This window comes from Pristiophorus japonicus, unplaced genomic scaffold, assembly GCF_044704955.1.
Source record: "Pristiophorus japonicus isolate sPriJap1 unplaced genomic scaffold, sPriJap1.hap1 HAP1_SCAFFOLD_43, whole genome shotgun sequence".
Classification (NCBI taxonomy): domain Eukaryota; kingdom Metazoa; phylum Chordata; class Chondrichthyes; family Pristiophoridae; genus Pristiophorus; species Pristiophorus japonicus.
Genome location: NW_027254201.1, coordinates 6,221,633 through 6,241,242, shown reverse-complemented (window position 1 = coordinate 6,241,242; position 19,610 = coordinate 6,221,633). Strand labels below are relative to the sequence as shown.

The 19,610-nt window shown below is 44.5% G+C and overlaps 1 non-coding gene across 1 annotated transcript; it reads left to right on the top strand.

The window, feature by feature from the left end:
* The first annotated feature begins 234 nt into the window (after positions 1-234).
* On the top strand, positions 235-306 carry trnak-cuu (transfer RNA lysine (anticodon CUU)). The gene has a single exon. It is a non-coding gene; the product is annotated as a tRNA-Lys (tRNA).
* Positions 307-19,610: the final 19,304 nt, after the last annotated feature.

Here is a 19,610-nt window from a genome sequence, read left to right as displayed (position 1 = left end):
CCACACCTGGAGCACTGCGCACAGTTTTGGTCTCCTTATCTGAGGAAGGTATACACTTGCCTTGGAGGTGGTACAACGCAGGTTCACCAGATTGATTCCTGGGATGAGAGGACTGTCCTCTGGTGAGAGATTGTGTCGAATGGGCCGATACTCTCTGGAGTTTGGAAGAAAGAGACGTGATCTCATTGAAACGGACAATATTCTGAATGGGATTGACAGGATGGGTGCTGAAAAGCCCGGCTAGCTCAGTCGGTAGAGCATGAGATTCTTAATCTCAGGCCGTGGGTTCGAGCCTCACCTTGGGCGGTTGCTTTCGCGGGTAAATATCATTAATGAAGCCATGATCTTCTTTTGCACAATGATAAAAATGCGAACTCAGGGATGTTGATAATTTAATCAAATAATGAAAGCAGCGCCTCAGATCGCTCGGCCGTCCGTACTGTTAGATGCTCCAGTTAAAAGTTATTGTTCTGGAAAGTTTTAGACTGGGCGCTTGTTCAGGGTTGCTGGAAGGCCCAGTGACCGGGGTATCCGATTCCCCGGGGTGTTGTTGAGCTCTGCTCGGTGCACGGCGAGCTTTGGCCCAGCTCTGAGGTTGCTTGCATCCCTGGGATGGACAATAAACCTCTGAGCTCTGGAACTGGGAGAGAGCGAATAAATAACTAGTTGTTTGTCGGTTTCAAATGCAGCTTAAATATGCTGGTATAAACCGATAGCATTTCTTGCATTCTGAGAAACAACGCTAACAGGGAGAGTCAAAAGTTCAATAACTGAACTTTAATAATTCATGAAACTTTAATCCTTGATGAAGTTTTATCCCCGATCTGATTTTACACAATCTGTATTTGAGGAGACTGGTTTTAAATGTTCGTTGCTCATGGAGCAAGGTATCCAAAACAGCTTGTATTCAATTTTATTGCAGACAAGTTTTTGTTTGAGATATAATGTTTCTGCGCAGGCTTCAACCGGAAACCTTTCACGTGTGACGGAAATGTGATAATCACGACACGACAGACACTGCTACTTAGCTCAGTGCCCAGAGAGAGATGTTCAGCAACAAGCTGAAATGCTCAATGCCTCTCTGCAAAAAGTTCCTTTCACAAACATTTTTCTGCCCAGAACTTCACCAAACAATAATGTTCTCCTTTCAAATTCATTAAACTTCCCAATTTCCACATTTGCAATTTTAAGGACAAAGACTAAAAGCTTTTTCGATCAGAAAATTGCAGGAACCTCCTGTGTTTAATGAAAGGGCTTTTGATTGTTGATTTCTGTGCACACCTTGTGTTATTTATTTAATTCTTGGCAACCTGTATCACTCCACCACCAGAGGGCCTACCTGTTGGAGTCACAAGTGATCCCAGCATCCCTTGGGAGCACGGTAGATAAGCAGGCCACCCATGAGGTACCTGCACTCTGGAGTCTTATTAAAGGAGCTAATGTCACACTTACTCATTGTTCACAGTACACAGTTTCATCCTTTATTTTGAGCGTATCAATTGGCGATGAGACAACGAACAACCGCGCAAAAATGCAAGGAAAAGTTAGTATCCTGGAGAAGTTCTCAGAAGGGGACTACTGCGATGCCTTCGCTGAGAGACTCGACCAATAATTTGTGACCAACGAGCTGGAAGGGGACGAGAACGCTGCCAAATGAAGGGCGATCCTCCTTACAGTCTGTGGGGCAACAACCTATGACCTCATGAACAATCTTCTAGCTCTGGTAAAACCAGCAACTAAATCCGATGAGGAATTGTGTACGCTGGTCTGGGAGCATCTAAATCCTAAAGAAAGCGTTCTGATGGCGAGGTATCGGTTCTCCACGTGCCAATGGTCGGAGGGCCAGGTAGTGGCGAGTGATGTCTCAGAACGAAGGCGCCTCGCAGGACATTGCAAATTTGAAGGGTTCCAAAACAAATGCTGAGATACTTGTTTATGCTTGTCATTGGCCATGAGGTAATCCTTTGCAAACTGTTGACTGTTGAAGCTCAGATTCTGAGCAAAGCCATAACGATAGGTCAGGCAATTTCCAACAGCTCCATTAAACCCAATAACAGAATTTATTTCGAGTGGACTGGATGGACGAACATGATCCATGTAAAAACATTTTCTAATTTTACATGAACTGAATGTTCATAAAAGTTTTGGAGTGGAAACTCACTGCACAACAGCACAGCTGGCAATCTTTGCTGATTTATATATGCAGCCAAAATGCACAATGGCAACCTGGAACTGTGCGCCACCGAATCCTCGGAGAAAAAACAGTTAAAGGCTTCGTCTCTGGGTGGGCTCGAACCACCAACTACTTGATCAACATCTGAACGCACTATCCCATTGCCCCACAGAAACTAACTTAAACATGTGTTGCAAGACATCCCAAACCAGGGTGTCAGTCATTTAATGCTTCAGATTACTCTGACCCGGATGCAACTTGTCCACTCTCAGTTGTGCTTTTCCCAAATAAATTGTAGAACATTCATTGTGGATGTGTGGAAGCAGTCTGGTCCTGCACACTGCAGACACTTACATTTTACGGCCAAACAGCTCTCCCAGAACCGGTGTGATCTACCTTCCAGCCTTCAGGTGCCTTGTCTGCGACAAAGTATTCTGATTGTCCCGAAGCCGGTATTAGGTTTTAATTCCTTTTCAGCTCCTGACTGTAGATATTCCTGTGATTACACGTGAACTAAATGCTTACAGGGACAGTTGGATTCATCAAATCTTTGCTTGGTGAAATTTCAAAGATTGAAAGAGATGCACTTCAACCCCAAACCTCGTCACCGACTTGCTAACCACAACAAGCTGCTCCCGTGAGATGGAAGCCAAGTTGCTGTTTCAAGCTTGAATGCAGGTACAAGCAGAACTCATTCAAAGAAAGTCCAAGGCCCTGAGGCACCTGATTATTTGCACCAAACTCCTTCACAAAGTGTTGAGGTTCGTGTGGGATGATATGGGCACATCTTCCCCACACGACAACACGTCAAACAAAACTCAACGGCTGTATAGCGCTTTGTCGTCACGAGTTCCTGACTGCAGAAATGTAAGTCCTTCTTTGCAAAATTTCTATGCAATTTCAAAATTATCAGCAAAATAATGGGCTCATCCAGGATTTGAATCCAAAACTTCTCACAACAAAGCTGGAGGGAGAATCATGCCGCGGGACCAACAAGCCAACTGTTTGATTATATGGAGGTAACCATTACAAGAGTATTTTTTTGTGTGTCGCTATTCTTGATTAGAGGAGCACATGAGACCGAATCAGTGACTTTGCTTTTTCGTCCTGTCTTCTGAGGCGCCGCACGGTCCCACTCCGACAATCAATGAGCTGTTGGGACGTTAGTGTATCCAGGCTGAGGGTGGCCACCCCGAGCGCAGCAGAGGGGATTCTGCATTAGTTCTCGATGGGACAGAATTTCCCGTTCTCTCTTCCTTTTGTCTGTATACCTGTGCTTAAATTTCTCTATTTATTCTCCCTGTCTCATTTTCTAGTTTTCAATGGGAACAAAAGATGAAATGACAGCCACGATGGAACAATTTCTCTCACTCAAACGTAGATGCACTACTGTTGCTCCCTGAGGTCTGGGCAGCTAGCCGTTGATATTCAGGTTCATATATAAATATATATAAATATATCGACAAGTATCGTACCTGTTCCCTGGTGGTCGAGGGGTTAAGTCCGGCGCACTAACCTGGTAACGATTCTCGGTCAATTCGTCAAATAAATATAATTGAGATCTGTGAGACGAATATTAATTGCTGTAATCACCAAAAATAACCCCATTACTTTCTGTTACGGACCGAGCTCACAGATTTTCTTGTTTCTCCTGCCCGTTGCCGGTCATGTGTTCGGGGTTTAATTTTACTAACTTGGCAAGTTCGCTGATCGCGGGGAGACGGTTGGAGCCTCTGTGGACACACTGTGAGGATGTGGAAGTGAACTCGGTGGCTGGTGATCCGTGACATTTCTGTGAACGGCAGCGGAGGAGAAGGATTGAGAACTTTCACTGTGGGACAGAAGTTGTTTCAGGTGAGTCAACACATTCTTGATCCTTCTCTCTTCTTAGATAATCCCCGGAGCCCAGGATGACTTGCTTCTACATTAAAAATCAGTGGTGATCAGCACAGAGGGAGCTCACAAGTCAGCTCCCCTCTGTTGTGGCAGCTGTGCCAGAGGTTTCCTTAGTGTAGTGATTATTACGTTTGCTTTATCCGTGAAATGTCACCGATTTGATCCTGGCCAGAACCATTATCTTCAAAACGTGCTGTGGATGAACAATCAGAGGTGAGTCTAGTCTTCTGCCAAATGCTGCCTGACCTGCTGAGATTTCCAGCATTTGCTGTTTTTATTTTCTATTTATTCTCCTGGCAAAAGGGCTACCTGATTCCTTAATTGCTGTTTATTTCACTTCAATAAATAGATAACTTTCAGTGAGAGAAAACGGATCCACCGGGGACCATTCGCGTGGGAGGCCAATGTGATATCCGCTGCACTTCAGCACATCAAAGGGCGAGAAACCTGAATATAAAGGATGAGCTCACAAATGTCAGGTGCAGTGCAGTCTGGTCAGTTGGTAGAGCATGAAACTCTTAGTTTTGAGCATTTGTGATTCAAGTCCCACGTTAGGTGATAACTTTTCATTAAATTTTATATTACTTTCACGGGAAAACATAATGAATTCATCCATGATCTTCTTTTGCACAATTAAAGAAATGCTAACTGAAGGAGAGTCCATAATTGAATCGTTTCTTCTGTGCTCTGCAAGTGAACTCTTCAACCATAAACTATTTTACACACTGTGCTTTCGGGGTGTGGTTCAAAATATTCATTGCTGGTAACATCAACAGGAGACTGGGGAAAAAGTGAGACTAACTTTAGTGCAAGAGACTGGTTATTGTGAAACACCAAAGGAATTATAAATTCGAGAAGAATGACATAGAAAAGAAATGTGACCCCGACACCCAGAAAGAAATGTTAAGGCAGAAGATTAAATGCAACATTCCTCTGTGCAAAACATTCCTTTCACAAACATTTCTCTGACCGAAACTGCACAAAACAAAAATGTTCCTTTCAAAGTCATTAAACTCCCGAATTTCCGCACCCCCCGAATCTCCTGAAACAGATGCCTCTAGTTTTGCCGATTCAATCCATGTACCTTTGCAATGTTCTGCTTCCACCCACACTATGAAATGTGCCACTAACTTATAGAATCATGGAATGGTGACAGCATGGAAGGCCAGAGTCAGCGAGTCGCACTCCCCCGCCCTTTCCCCGAAGCCGTGCAATTGTTTTTCCTTCAGACACTTATCCAACTCCCGTTTGAAAGAGAAGATTGAGTCTGCCTCCACCGCACTTTCAACCAGTGCTTTCCAGAACCTAACCACTCACTGCTAAATGGTCACCTCCTGTTCCTTTCTGTAATGTCTGGGAAACACGAGATCAATTCCTGCCACACTGACAGCTTTCCTAAATATAGCACCATAATTCTATTCTCATAAAACCTGCTCCTTGAAGTATCGGTCAGCTGTGTTGGAAAAGCTCTGGTTATGTTCCCACCAGTACTTCAACTGCAGTGTTTCCGTAGTGTCGTGGTTATCACATTTGGCCAATGCGCGAAAAATTCCTGATTTGAAACTCAGTGCTAACAATTTGAAAACTTGTTCAACTAAATATTAGAAAAAACGGAATAATTCTCATTAGTGGTTCAATGTTAACAAAGTGCAGTGTCCCACAGCCCTGTTACATTTGCTGTTTCTCTGTACAGTTTTGTACACACACAAACTCTCCACAGTGTCTCTCACTCCCTCCCGTTTCCAGTCCTGACGGTGCAGGAAGCCCGTGTCAAAGCTGCACCTACCGGCTGCTTTCAGTTGAGTTGTGAGAGATTATTAAAGGATCCTGCAGCGCCGCCTCACTTCACAACAGCAGATCAAAGCCGCAAACAACCCATCGACTAATCGCTCGTCCCCAGCTCCAGAGTGAGTTAGGCCGGGACAAGCAGCAACATTCCGGCCCCGCACTCTCCAATCAGCCGCTGTAGGAATGCAAGTCCTTCTTTGCAAAAGTTCCATGCAGATTCAAGGCCTCGTCCGGGATTTTAACCCGGTACCTCTCCCATATTTAAATCAACAACCCCGAAGTGAGAATCTTCGCCCTCGACCAACGAGCCGACTGCGTGACAAATGTGCAGATAATATGTATCCATTTTAAAAGCATTTTTTGTGTGTTGTTATTCTTGATCAGAGAAGCACATGAGACCGAATCAGTGACTTTGCTTTTTCGACCTGTCTTCTGAAGCGCCGCACGGTCCCACTCCGACAATCAATGAGCTGTTGGGACGTTTGTGTATCCAGGCTGAGAGTGGCCACCCCGAGCGCAGCAGAGGGGTTTCTGCATTAGTTCTGGGTGGGGACAGTGTTTCCCCTTCTCTCTTCCTCTTGACTTTATCCCTGTGTTTTGGTTTCTCTATTTATTCCCCCTGCCTCAGCTTCTAGTGTTTAAAAGGGAACAAAATATGAAATGGGCGTCACTGTGGAACAATTTCGCTCACTCAAAGTTAGATACACGACCGTCGCACCATGAATCCTCGGCAGCTCGCCATTGATATTCAGGTTCATATCTGAATATATATAAATATATCTAAATGTAACATAACTGTTCCCTGGTGGTCGAGGGGTTAAGTCCGGTGCACTAACCTGATAACGATTCTTGGTCAATTCGTCAAATAAAAATAATTGAGTTCTGTGAGACGATGAGAAATTGCTGTAATCACCATGAATATCCCCATTGCTTCTGTGACGCACCGAGCTTATATATTTTCTTATTTCTCCTGCGCTTTGTGGGACACTTGTTCGGGGTTTAATTTTAAAAACTGTGTGAGTTCGCTGATCTTGGGGAGACGGTAGGAGCCTCTGTGGCACCACTGTGAGGATGTGAATGTGAAGACGGTGGCTGGGTGATCCGTGACATTTCTATAAAGGGCAGCGAAGGAGAAGGATTGAGAGCTTTCAGTGTGGATCAGAAGTTGTTTCAGTTGAGCCAACACATTCCTGATCCTCCTCTCTTCTTCGGTAATCGCCGGAGTCGAGGGTGACTTGCTTCCACGTTAAAAATCAGTGGTGATCAGCACAGAGGGAGCGCACTGGTCAGCTCCCCTCTGTTGTGCCAGCTGTGACAGAGGTTTCTGTCGTTTGTTTTATACGTGAAAAGTCCCTGGTTCGATCCCAGCCAGGAGCATTATGTATACACATGCTGTGGATGAACAATCAGAGGCGAGTTTTGTCTCCTGGCAAATGCTGCCTGACCTGCTGAGATGTCCAGCTTTTGCTATTTATTCTGTAAAACTCGAAGTTTTCTCAAAATTCAAACATATCCCCTCTGTGTGAAGAAAACCTAAGGAAGGATCATTTTGGACGCGCTTAAATTGAACTTTGGGATTTGAAAATAATCATGGGTCTTCAGGGGAAAAGGAGCTGCAAACCAGGGGACCACGAACCTCTTAAAAAGCAAGTCTTTGGTTATTGGAGCTGACTGGGATATTGGAGCTAAACAAATTGTCTGGGGAACTGTGTAAACTCCAAAACTCTGCTCCCGAGGAGACATTAACAAAGCAACAATTGAACCAGATATTGCCCGCTGCAACTCGAAGCATGAAACCCATTCAGCACATGCATAATGTTAATCACCTAATCGGCCTGCATGGAAAACCCAAGCCTTGGCAGACAATGATAAACACCAAAAATAATTCGTATATGGCAACTGGAATCCAACAGATCGACACATCCTGTAACAGTTATCGTGAACGAGCCCGCCAAAATTTAACAAAGAATTATCAAGCCCGCTAAAACTAAGACAAAGAATCGGGTTTGATTTGGCGCACAGATTAGAAAGACTCTCAAGGTATAATAGAGGCCCCGTTTTACAGCCAAAGATCAGACTTTGCTTCTGCACCAGCTCCGTGTACTTCAGTAATGGCAGACTTTGAGATCAGCACACGAGCTTTTGTTAACCTGGTTCTTCAGAACAGCGACCAAAACAACATCGCAAACAACCTGCACACCAAGCACGCCGCGGCAGCAAGGAGCTCATGAATCAACCACCAAGATATTACCAGCAGCCAAATTGGTAATATTGATCCACCACGACCAACGATTTCGAAACCGAAGTGAACTCGACGAAAACCCGAAGATTCGCAAGCTGTTTGCACTCTTCAAGCTCTCCATGAGCTACCAACGGGTAAAACATTACCTAAAAGAACTTTAAAACCTACTGCTGAATGAAGAAAGTGTTTACTCACCCATAAATCCAATATGCACCCTACCGCATCAGCGGAAACCACCCAACTGAAGACTACACAGTAAGAAGTCTTCCACGACGTTCGGGTTATGGCAAGCAGAATCTACAGAGTCCAGCGAACCCCAAAACCGCGAAACAGCACTAAATCTCAATAAGAGGATTGGTGAGCATTATCCCTGTTGCCCTAGAGTTTAACCTCGTCAGGTTTAGGTATTGGGAGGTGGGAGGTATCTTATTTTCTGTAACGCCTTTTGTAGGTGTAATAAAGTGTTCCTTATTCTAGATATTGTAAGTTTGGACATTGTACTTATCTTTCCCGAATAAATTCAAAGTGTCTTGCACCAAAACCAGTTTTCTTTTGCACTTTGTCACATCCCCAAATCAATCCAAAGTCTAGAACCCAGCGAGTGGGAGCGATTCGAACCACTCAAAAGCTCAGAGGTGAACCTGACCCCGAGACCACCCCCTACAGGGCCTGTATTTCAAAAAACGTTACTTTTATTCATCCTGCGGAATGCATATTGCACAGATAATCTCAGCACAGATTGTGCAGGCAAAGGCAGCATTACACACCAAACTGTTTTCTGATCTGCTGATTTGAAACAGGTAATTGCTGGTTGAACACACGATTTGACAACTCGACTTGGAGATCAAGCATCAATGACAAAGGCAACAAAACTGCCCACCAGATGTCTTTCACTTGTTTGTCCCAAAATATCCCAGTCCTCTGACCTCCCACTAGCGTTGGCCACATTGAATGCCCTTGTTTTCAATTTGATACCATCCCTTATTTCCATAGTTAGCCATGGATGAGTACCCTTCTCTTTCAGTCTTTCCTTCTCATTGGGATATATCTTTGTTGCGAGTTATGAAGTATGTCCTTACATTTCTGTCACTGCGAATTAATCGTCCCATATTTTAATCTATTTGTATAGTCCTCTTTAGCCAACTCTGCCCTCATACCTTTGTACTCTCCTCTGTTTAAGCCTGGTGTGAGAACCAACTTTCTCACCCTCCAACTAAATGTGAAATGTACCCATATTATGGTCACTCATTCCTGGACGATGTTTTACCACAAGATAATTTATTAATCCTGCCTCATTACTGTAAAGGTGTTGTCTCTATGAGGGGGTCAGGTTCCCTTCTGATCAACTTGAGCAGTTCGAATTTCTCCCACTCCCTTGGGTTCTGGACTCTGGATTTATTTGGGGGGTGTGACAAAGTGCAAAGCACACTGGTTTGATGCAAAAGAACTTTGTTTTTATTACAGTCAAGAAATTACAAACTTATAATTACTCTAATAAGAAAGTACAATGTCAAAACGTATTCAATCTTATTAATGAACAATATCTTACACACTCAGAGGGGGTTACAATCGCTTATAATGACTATAATAGAGAACAACACATTACATTCAAAGGGGATTACAGTAGAATTACACCTCCCACCGCCCAATACCTAATTCTAGCTAGTTTAGACTCAAAGGCAGGCAGGGACTATGCTTCCCAGTTCTTTTGACAGTTAGAGGTGGATCGCGGTTTCGTGGTTCACTGGATGCGGCAGGGTCTGCTTGCCGTATCCCAAATGTCGCAGAAAACGGCTTGCTGAACAAACTTCAGTTGGGTTGAGTCCGCTGATGTGGAAATGCGCGTTTTGGATCTATGGGGTAAGTATAAGGTTTACTTTTGTTAAAAAAGATTTGTACAGTATTTTAGGGAATGTTTTACCCATTGGTAGGTCGGGATTAGATTGTAGAGTGGAAACTTTTCAATTCTTCGTTTTTCCCTTTTGGTGTTTTGTTTTGAGTTAGGTCGATCGCGTTGGTTTTTCGTTGGTACCACGTTGGCTGTGGTCGGTTGCTGGCGCGATGGTGATATTATTCCTTCCTCCAGGACTTCAGGACTTCGAGGCTGGAGAAGTTAGTTTACAGCTGTCGCGTTGGTTTCTCTCCTTGTCTTGATGACACAAGCGTAGTAAGGTGCTACGCGTAGTATGGAAAAGTGTGTCATATCCTCTATTGAAAGAGGGGGCCAGTTATATGGTTTGAGTGGTTCTAATTTTGGCGCCAAATCAGTTCAGAATTCTTTGTTTAAATTTGGCAGGCTTGACTCTTCTCTGTAATATTTTGGCAGGCCTGTTAATAGTTGATATGTTTTGGGTGGTTTGATAATCAAAAACTGTTTCCTGATGGAAATATTAGCTTGCTAATTGCAATGTCCTTTTATGCTTAATTTTTCGCATACAGGCTGGCTTGGGCATCTTTGTGATATATATGCTGAAATGATTTTCCAGTTTCAAGTTGATCGTTAGCTATCTTTCGGCCATTTTGTAATGTTAATGTCTCTTGTGGAGAAGGATTCTCGAATAGCCATTTCTCCAGACCGGTTAATTTAGTCCCCTCACCCAGGTAGTCTCACTAAGCAATATGTATTCTGTCAGTCCTTTTAGATCTGCCCACAGCCTTAAATTTGCCTTGTATAAGTTCAAAATTCTATTAAAGTTCGTAGTTTCTTCCATAATCACTTTAGGGTTCCAAACTTTTTGGTAGGTAGTTCCAAATTAAATGTCCTTTCGAATCAGCCCAAACACAGGGGGGTGGCAGTTCTTGTGAATGTTGCACCCTCTTCAGTCCACCCTGTTGACACTACACACTTGAGTGTCAATGAAGGTAAGCAAAATTCCTGCTCCCGAGTGTCAACCTTCCTTGCATTTACACTAGTTAAACATTACCCTGCAACCCCCATTTAAATGCAATGCAATATGCAGGTGAATACAATTATTACAATTCGGTTATAGTATAGAGGGAATGCCCCTCTTTCAATCGGTTTTCTCAGTATAATAACGGTATACAGTCAAACACAATTTAAGAAGATTAATATAAAAGCACATAGTCAAACTCATTCTTAAGTTCAGTAAAAATAAAGGTACATAGTCAAAACAGTTTAAGTAACATTCTTATAACAGTCGCGATGTTGCAGTTTACAGCAGGTAAAACCAAACACAAATTAAACATGGCAGTATAATGTCACCCCTCCCTGCGCGATTCCCAAGTTCGGCCAAGGAGAGTACAGCACACTTTGCTGCCTGACCTGACGACCTCTGCATTTCACTCAGCAAGTGAGACCAAGTCAAGGATAATCTCGAGTTGACAAATAACTAACATGTGGGAAGCGATTTCAATCCAGACTGGGACTTCTATATTTCTGAAAATGTCCCACCAAGGCGGAACGGTGATCTCTAGAATCCTTTTCCCTATCTCAATAGTTTTCTGTTCTAGAATGTAGAAGTGTTTTTGTTAGACAATTACGGTTTTTAGCAGAGCGGTAAGATGTTCGGGTACAGCAGGAATTGCACAGCCAAATGTACAACATAATCCTGCAGGTTTGTAATGATTTCCTTCAGAGTGAGATGGACAGTGGAGGGTTCAGCAATGGGGACAAGCATTGCTGGGGCACTTGAACCGATGCCTCAGGTTTGAAGCAGAAACTGCTGTCACGGACCGGACACCAGAAGTGTCCATGTTGGTAGTGGGGCGTACTGGTGGTGACATAGAAGTTCCCAGCCCCTATGTATGCTACCTGTGGAGGGACATGGTCTTGTGCAATTACCTGCATTGTACAGTTGATAGGCTGCAGCTTTAAACCCGCAGTGTGGTTTCAAATAGGCGTTCAAGTGCTGGGGATACAGTATTACGTGTGCACCCCTGCTTCGTCACCCGGAGAGGTCAGTACCCATCATCGTGTGCTCCCACTTTAGGACATAGTGTGGGACCGCTGTGAAATGAACGTGTGCATCTCCTTGAATGACTCCAATGTTCCCCACTCTGTATACCGGTGCGGGTGGGGCTATCACACCCATGACCGGCATCCTTAGTACTATCCCCATGATGGTGTGATTAGAACGCCCGCAATCTACTGGGACATGGTAGGCTTCAGAAGCTCGGCAGAGCTGGCATGGGCTTCGTGAATTGCTATGTAGGTGGAAGGCTGCGAGGTGCTTGTTAATGATTCAGGGGGGGGGACTAAACCTTGTTTTAAATCCTCCAGTATGTTGCGGCACTCGCCCAACAACCATGCCCCGTACATCACACACACCTCGTTCTGTGCAGCCTGGTCAGATGCAATCCTATCCTCCCGTATCAATGCTTTCGCTGTCTGTACATGTTTTTCCAGCTCAGCCACTATTTCTTTGAAATGGACAGTCATAGCCTCGTCCTCGTGTACTTCTGATTCGACGGGAGGGGGGAGTTCGTGAGGCGAGAGGCCTATAAATGCCCTACAGTTCGAGGAGTGAGGTGGCCGTCAGGAATGGGGAGTTCGTGAGGCGAGAGGTCTTTCAAGGCTCAACAGTGCGAGGAGAGAGGCAGCCGTTGGGAGGCGGGAGTTCGTGAGGCGAGAGGCCTACAACGGCCCAATAGTTCGAGGAGAGAGTTGGGATGTGGGAGTTTGTGAGGCGAGAGGCCTATAACGGCCCAGCAGTTCGAGGGGAAGGTCGGGTGGCGGGAGTTCGTGAGGCGAGAGGCCTATAAAGGCCCAGTCGGTGCAGCTGCAGCTGAGTGAGAAGGCAAAAAATAAGTAGAAAGAAATCGAAAGGTGACTTCACAGCCAAGGGGGTGATTGGTGAGTCGCTTTTTTTTTTCTTTTCTCTATCTGTAAGTAATTTTAGCATTGTTGTTGCCAAATTAAGTTTATCTCGGGGTTAATTCATGGCAGGAGAGCTCGGACACGTGTTATGCTTCTCCTGTACTATCTGGGAAATCAGGGACGCTTCCGGTGCCCTGACGACTACGTATGCGGGAAGTGTATCCGCCTCCAGCTCCTGATGGACCGCATGGCAGCATTGGAGTTGCAGGTGGATTCACTCTGGAGCATCCACAATGCTGAGAATGACGTGTATAGCACGATTAGTGAGATGGTCTCAGCGCAGGTAAAGGGTACACAGCCCAGCCAGATCGTAAATGGGTCACCAACAGGAAGAGCAGTGCAAGGAATGTAGTGCAGGGGTCGCCTGCGGTCATCCCCCTGCAAGACAGATACACCGCTCTGGGTACTGTTAAGGGGGATGACTCATCAGGGGAGAGCAGCAGGAGCCAGGTTCATGGCACCATGAGCGGCTCTGCTGCACAGGAGGGCAGGAAAAGAGAAGGAGAGCGACAGTGATAGGGGATTCAATTGTAAGGAGAATAGATAGGCTTTTCTGCGGCCGCAACTGAGACTCCAGGATATTATATTGCCTCCCTGCTGCAAGGGTCAAAGATGTCTTGGAGCGGGTGCAGGACATTCCGAAAAGGGAGGGTGGACAGCCAGTTGTCATGGTGCATAGAGGAACCAACGATATAGTTAAAAAACTGGATGAGTTCCTACGAGAGAAATTTAGGGAGCTAGGAGCTAAATTAACAAGTAGGACCTCAAAAGTAGTAATCTCAGGATTGCGACCAGTGCCACGTGCTAGTCAGAGTAGGAATCGCAGGATAGATCAGATCAATACATGGCTTGAGCAGTGGTGCACAAGGGAGGGATTCAAATTCCTGGGACATTAGAACCGGTTCTGGGGGATGTGGGACCAGTCCAAAGCTGACGGTCTGCATCTGGGCAGGACCGGAACCAATGTCCGAGGGGGAGTGTTTGCTAGCGCTGTTGGGGAGGAGTTAAACTAAGATGGCAGGGTGATGGGAACCTATGCAGGGAGACAGAGGGAAATAAAATCGGCGCAGAAGCAAAATACAGAAAGGAGAATAGTAAATTGGAGTGCAGAGAAACCCAAGGCACAAGACAAAAAAGGCCACATGACAGCAAAATACTAAAAAGACAAGCCTGAAGGCTCTGTGCCTCAATGCGAGGAGCATTCGGAATAATTTGGACGAATTAACCGTGCAGACAGCAGTTAACGGCTACGATGTAATTGACATCACGGAGTCATGGCTCCAGGGTGATCAAGGCTGGGAACACAACAACCAGGAGTATTCAACATTTAGCAAGGATAGGCAGAGAGGAAAAGGAGGCGGGGTGGTGTTGCTGGTTAAAGAGAAAATTAATGCAACAGTAAGGAGAGTCATTAGCCTGGATGATGTGGAATCGGTATGGGTTGAGCTACGGAATACCAAGGGGCAGAAAACGCTAGTGGGAGTTGTGTACAGACCACCAAACAGCTGTAGTGAGGTTGGGGAAAGCATCAAATAAGAAATAAGGGATGTGTGCAATAAAGGTACAGCAGTTATCATGGGCGACTTTAATCTACATATTGATTGCGCTAACCAAACTGGTAGCAATGCAGTGGAGGAGGATTTCCTGGAGAGTATTACGGATGGTTTTCTCGACCAATATGTGGAGGAAGCAACATGAGAGCTGGCCATCCGACACTGTGTGATGTGTAGTGAGAAGGGACTAATTAGCAATCTTGTTGTGCGAGGCCACTTGGGGAAGAGTGACCATAATATGGTCGAATACTTGATTAAGATGGAGAGTGACACAGTTAATTCGGAAACTAGGTCCTGTATGTATAGAAAGGTAATTTCGACGGTATGAGGCGATAATTAGTTGGAATAGACTGGCAAAGGATACTTAACGGGTTGACAGTGGATAGGCAATGGCATATATTTAAAGATCACATGGATGAACTTTAGCAACTGTACACACATATTTGGAGTAAAAATAAAACGGGGAAGGTGGCTCAATCGTGGCTAATATGGGAAATTAAGGAGGTGTTAAAACCAAGAAGAGGCATATAAATTGGCATAAAGAATCAACATACCTGAGGACTGGGAGAAATATAGAATTCAACAGAGGAAGACTAAGAGTTAATTAAGCGGGGGAAAATAGGGTAGGAGACGAAGCTTGCAGGGAATACAAAAACTGACTGCAAAAGCTTCTGTAAATAAGTGAAGAGAAAAAGATTAGTGAAGACATTTGCAGTCGATTTATGTGAATTTCGAATGGGAAACAAAGAAATGGCAGACCAATTGATCAAATACATCGGTTGTGTCTTCACGAAGGAAGACACAAATTACCGTCCGAATTTATTGGTACCGAGGGTCCAATAAGAAGGAGGAACTTAATGATATACTTATTAGTGAAAGAGATGGGATTGATGGCCGATAAATCCCCGGGCCCTGATAGTCTGCATCCCAGAGTCCTTAAGGAAGTGGCCCCAAAATAGTGGATGCATTGGTGATAATTTTCGAACACTCTATCGAATGTGAATCAGTTCTTATGGACTGAAGGGCAGCTAATGTAACACCCCGTTTTTAAAAAGGAGGGAGAGAGAAAACGGATAATTATGGACCGGTTAGCCTGACATCAGTAATGGGGAAAATGTTGGAATCAATTATTAAAGATGAAATAGCAGCGCATTTGGAAAGAAGTGAAAGGATCGGTCCAAGTCAGCATGGATTTATGAAACGGAAATCAAGCTTGGCATATCTTCTGGAATTTATTGAGGATGTAACCAGCAGTGTGGACAAGGGAGAACCAGTGGATGTGGTGTATTTTGACTTTTGACAAGGTCCCGCACAAGAGATTGGTGTGCAAAATCAAAACGTATTGTATTGGGGGTAATGTACGGACGTGGATAGAGAACTGGTTGGCAGAGAGCAAGCAGAGAGTCGGAATATATGGATCCTTTTCAGAATGGCAGGCAGTGACTTGTGGCGTGCTGCTGGGCTCAGTGCTGGGACCCCAGGGCGTTACAATATAGTTTATCGATTTAGATGAAGGAATTGAGTGTAATATAGAAACATATAAACATAGAAAATAGTTGCAAGAGCAGGCGCCTCGAGCCTTCAGCGCCATTCAATAAGATCATGGCTGATCATGACTGATCATTCCCTCAGTACCCCTTTCCGGCTTTCTCGACATACCCCTTGATCCCCTTAGCACTCAGGGCCATATCTAACTCCTTCTTGAATATATCCAATGAACTGGCATCAACAACTTTCTGTGGCTGGGAATTCCACAGGTTAACAACTCTCTGAGTGAATAAGTGTCTCCTCTTCTAAGTCCTAAATGGCCTGCCCTTTATCCGTAGACTATATCCCCTGGTTCTGGACTTCCTCAACATCGGGAACATTCTTCCAGAATCTAACCTGTGCAGTCCCGTCAGAACCTTTTACGTTTCTATTAGAACCACTCTCATCCTTCTAAACTCCGGTGAATAAAGGCCCAGTTGATCGAGTCTGCCCACATATGAAAGGCCAGCCATCCCTGCAATCAGTCTGGTGAACCTTCACTGCACTCTCTCAATAGCAAGAATGTCCTTCCTCAGATTAGGACAACAAAACTGAACACAATATTCCAGGTGAGGCCTCACTAAGGCCCTGCACAACTGCTGTCAGACCTCCCTGCTCCAATAATCAAATCCCCGAGCTATGAATGCCAGAATGCCATTTGACTTCTTCACCTCCTGCTGTGCCTGCATGCTAACTTTCAGTGACTGATGAATCACGACACAAGTCTCTTGCACCTCCCCTTTTCCAAATCTGTCGCCATTCAGATAATATTCTGCCTTTGTGTTTTTTCCCATAAAATGTATAATCTCACATTTATCCACATTATACTGTATCTGCCATGCATTTGCCCACTCAACTAACCTGTCCAATTCATATTGCAGCCTATTAGCGTCCTCCTCACAACTCACGCCGTCACCCAGTTTAGTGTAATCCGCAAACTTGGTGATATTACACTCAATTACTTCATCTAAATCATCAATGTATATTGTAAAGAGCTGGGATCCCAGCATTGAGCCCTGCGGCACTCCACTATTCACTACCGGCCATTCTGAAAAGGATCCTTTTATCCCGAATCTCTGCTTCCTGTCTGCCAACCAGTTCTCTACCCACTTCAGTGCATTACCCCCAAGAGCATGCAGTTTGATTTTGCACAACAATCCCTTGTGCAGGACCTCGTCAAATGCCTTTTGAAATTCAAATACACCACATCCACTGGTTATCCCTTGTCCACTCTGCTGGTTACATCTTCAAAATATTCCAGAAGATTCGTTAAGCATGATTTCCCTTTCATAAATCCATGGTGACTTGGACCGATCCTGTCACTGCTTTCCAAATGTGCTGCTGTTTCATCCTTAATGTTTGATTCTAACATTTTCGCCACTACTGATGTCAGGCTAACCAGTCTATAATTACCCGTTTTCTCTCACCCTCCTTTTTTAAAAAGTGGTGTTACATTAGCAAACCTCCAGTCCATAGGAAATTATCCAGGTTTGATAGACTATTGGAAAATGATCACCAATGCATCCACTATTTCTGGGGCCACTTCCTTAATTACTCTGGGATGCAGACTATCAGGCCCGGGGATTTATCAGCCTTCAATCCCATCAATGTCCCCAACACAATTTCCTGCCTAATAAGGATATCCTTCAGTTCCTCCTGCTCACTAAAACCACTGTCTCCTAGTACATTCGGAACGTTATTTGTGTCTTCCTTCGTTTGGACAGAACCGAAGTATTTGTTCAATTGGTCTGCCATTTCTTTGTTCCCCATTATAAATTCATTTCAATCTGACTGATCTTTTTCACCAGTCTTTTTCTCTTCTCATATTTAGAGAAGCTTTTGCAGTCAGTTTTTATGTTCCCTGCAAGCTTCCTCTCCTATTCTATATTCCCCCTCTTAATTAAAGCCTTACTCCTTCTCTGTTGAATTCTAAATTTCTCCCAGTCCTCAGGTTTGTTCCTTTTTGTGGCCAATTTATATGCCTCTTCCTTGGCTTTAATACAATCCTTAATTTCCCTTGTTAACCATGGTTGAGCCACCTTGCCGTTTTATTTTTACTCCAGACAGGGATGTACAATTGCTGAAGTTCATCCATGTGATATTTAAATGTTTGCCATTGCTTATCCACCGTCAACCCTTTAAGTATCCTTTGCCAGTCTATTCTAGCCAATTCACGCCTCATACCGTCAAAGTTATCTTTCCTTCAGTTCAGGACCCTAGTTTCCGAATGAACTGTTTCATTCTCCAGCATAATAAAGAATTAGAACAGATGATGGTCATTCTTCCCCAACGGGCCTCGCACAAGAAGATTGCAAATTGGTCCCTTCTCATTCGACATCACCCAGTCAAGGATGGCCAGCTCTGTAGTTGCTTCCTCGACATATTGGTCGAGAAAACCATCCTCAATACACTCTAGGAAATCCTCCTCCACCGCATTGCTACCAGTTATGTAATCATATCAATATGTAGATTAAAGTCACCCATGATAACTGATGTACCTTTTTTGCACACATCCCTTATTTCATTTTTAATGCTGGCCCCAACTTCACTACTGCTGTCTGGTGCTCTGTACACAACTTCCACTAACGTTTTGTGCGCTTTGGAATTCCGCAGCACCACCCATACCGAATCCACATCATCCAGTCTAATGTCCCTCCTTACTATTGCATTAAATTCCTCTTTAACCAACAACACTACCCCACCTCCTTTTCCTCTCTGCTTATCCTTCTTAAATGTTGAATATCCCTGGATGTTGAGTTCCCAGCCTTGGTCATCCTGGAGCCAAGTCTCCGTGATCCCAATTACATCGACCCCGTTAACTGATATCAGCACAGTTAATTCATCCACCTTATTCCGAATACTCCTCGTTTTGAGGCACAGAGCCTTCCGGCTTTTCTTTTTAACACACATTGCCACTTCAGAATTTTGCTGTCATGTGGCACTTTTTGTTTTTTGCCTTTGGTTTCTCTGCCCTCCACTTTTACTATTCTCCTTTCTATCTTTTGCTTCTGCCTCCATTTTATTACCCTCTGTCTACATGCATAGGTTCCCTTCCCCCTGCCGTGTCAGCTTAATCCCACCCCATCAGCACTAGCAAAAACTCCCCTCGACATTGTTTCCGGTCCTGCCCAGGTGAAGACCTTCCGGATTTTACTGGTCCCACCTTCCCAGAACCGGTTCCAATGTCCCAGAAATTTGAATCCCTCCCTTTTGCACCAATCCTCAAGCTACGTATGCATCTGAGCCATGCTGCGATATTTACTCTGTCTAGCACGTGGCACTGGTAGCAATCCCGTGATTACTACTTTTCAGCTCCAACTTTTTAATTTCACTCCTCGCTCCCTAATTTCATCTCGTAGCACCTCATCCCATGTTTTACCTTTATGGTTGTTAACTATATGCAAAGCGACAACTGTCTGTTCACCCTTCCTTTTCAGAATGTCCTGCACCCGCTCCAACACACCCTTGACCCTTGCACCAGGAAGGCAACATACTATCGTGGAGTCTCGGTTGCAGCCGCAGAAACTTTTATCTATTCCTCCTATAACCGAATCCCCTATCACTGTAGCTCTCCCACACTTTTTCCTGCCCTCC